Consider the following 2,363-nt stretch of genomic DNA (forward strand, 5'->3'; position numbering starts at 1 on the left):
TTATGATACATGGTGATCCAGCAAAATAACAACAGAACAATTGGGCAGTGAAAGAGAGTGAGAGAGAGAGAGAGAGAGAGAGAGAGAGAGAAGAGAGAGAGAGAGAGAGAGAAAATAAATAAAATAAATAAAAAATTGGAGTCACTGTTCTGAAATTCTTCTGCTGCTTTACGAATTAAGTTCCTGAAATATTCTAAATCCTTTGCTGTCATTTCAACAATGTTTACAGCAGTTTCACGAAGAGTAGATTCCATCTCAAGAAACCATTTTCTTTACTCATCCATAAGAAGCAACTCCTCATTCATTTAAATTTCATTATAACAGCAATTCAGTCACATCTTCAGGCTTTACTTTTTTTTTTCTTCAGGCTTTACTTTTAATCCTAGTTCTCCTGCTATTTCTACCACATCTGTAGTCACTTTGTCCACTGAAGTCTTGAACCCTCAAAGTCATCCATTGGGGTTGGAATCAACTTCTTCCAAACCCCTGTTAATGTTGATATTTTGACCTTTTCCTGTGAATCATGAATGTTCTTAATGGCATCTAGAACGGTGAATTCTTTCTAGTAGATTTTCAATTTACTTTTCCCAGAACCATCAGAGGAATCACTATCTACAGCCGCTATAACCTCACAAATGTATTTCTTAATAATATGTCTTTTTCTTTTTCTTTCTTTTTTTTTTTTTTTTTGAGTCAGAATCTCACTCCTAGGCTGGAGTACAGTCATAAGATCATGGTTACTGCAGCCTCGACCTGATGGACTCAGGCAATCCTTCCACCTCAGCCTTCCAAGTAGCTGGAAATACAGGTGTGCACCACCACACCCAGCTAATTTTTTGATCTATTGTAGAGACAAGGTCTTGCCAAGTTGCCCAGGTTGGCCTTGAACTCTTGGGCTCGGGTAATCCTCTTGCCTCCACCTCTAAAAGTGCTGGGATTACAGGAATGAGCCACCACACCCAGCCAAATAATAAGTCTTGAAAGTCAAAATTACTTCTTGATCCATGAGCTGCAGAATGGATGCTGTGTTAGCAAGCATGAAAACAACATTAATCCTTTTGTACATTTCCATCAAAGTTCTTGGGTGTCTAGGTGCATGGTCAATGAGCAGAAGTAGTTTGGAAAGAATCTTTTTTTCTGAGTAGCAGGTCTCAATAGTAGGTTTTATTCAGAAGCCATGCTATAAACAGACGTACTGTCAGCCAGGCTTTGTTGTTCCACTTATAAAGCCCACGCAGAGTAAATTTAACTTAATTTTTAAGGGTCCTGAGATTTTTGAAATGGTAAGTGAACACTGACTTCGACTTAAAGTCACTAGTTACATTAGCCCCTACAAGAGAGTCAGCCTGTCCTTTGAAACCAGGAATGAACTTCTCCTCTCTAGCTATGAAAGTCCTAGGTAGCATCTTCTTCTAATAGAAGGCTGTTTCTTCTATATGGAAAACCTGATGTTTAGTGCAGTCACTGTCATCAATTATCTGGAGTAGATCTGGACAGCTTGCTGTGGCTTCTCCATCAGCACTTGCTGCTTCCCCTTACACTTTTATATTATGGAGATGGCTTCTTTTCTTAAGCCTCATAAACCAACCTCTGTTAGCTTTATTTTCTTCTGCAGCTTCCTTGCCTCTCTCAGTCTTCACATAAGAGAGTTAGGACCTTGCTCTAGGGTAGGCTTTGGCTTGAGGAAATATTATGGCTGTTTGATCTTCTATACAGACAACTAAGACTTTCTCCCTATCAGCACTAAGACTGATGCACTTTCTTATCATTCATGTGTTCACTGGACTAGCACTTTTTTATTTTCTCCAAGAACTTGTCCTTTGCATTCACAATGTGATTGTTTTGTGCAAGAGGACTCTAACATTTGACCTATCTCAGCTTTTGACATGCCTTCCTCATTAAGTTTAATCATTTCTAGCTTTTGATTTAAAGCAAGAAACAGGTGGGATGCAGTAGCTCATGCCTATAATACCAGCATTTTAAGAGGCCAAGGTGGGAGGATTACTTGAGGCCAGGAGTTGAAAGCCAACCTAGGAAACACAGCAAAAACTCGTATCTACAAAAATGTAAAAATCAGCTGTGCGTGGTGGTGTGCACCTTTAGACCCAGCTACCCAGGAGGCTGAGACAAGGGGATCACATGAGCCTGGGAGTTCGAGGTTGCAGTGAGCTATGATTGTGCCATAACACTCCAGCCTGGGTGGCAGAGTGAAATCTTGACTCCAAAACTAAATACATAAATAAAAAATAAAGTGAGAGACGTGAGACTCTTCCTTTCACTTACACACTTAGAAGCCACTGTAAGGTTATTACTCAACCTGATTTCAATATGGTTGTGCTTCAGGGAATAGAAGAGGCAATATT

This window comes from Carlito syrichta, unplaced genomic scaffold, assembly GCF_000164805.1.
Source record: "Carlito syrichta isolate Samal-C Ts95f unplaced genomic scaffold, Tarsius_syrichta-2.0.1 Scaffold308791, whole genome shotgun sequence".
Classification (NCBI taxonomy): domain Eukaryota; kingdom Metazoa; phylum Chordata; class Mammalia; order Primates; family Tarsiidae; genus Carlito; species Carlito syrichta.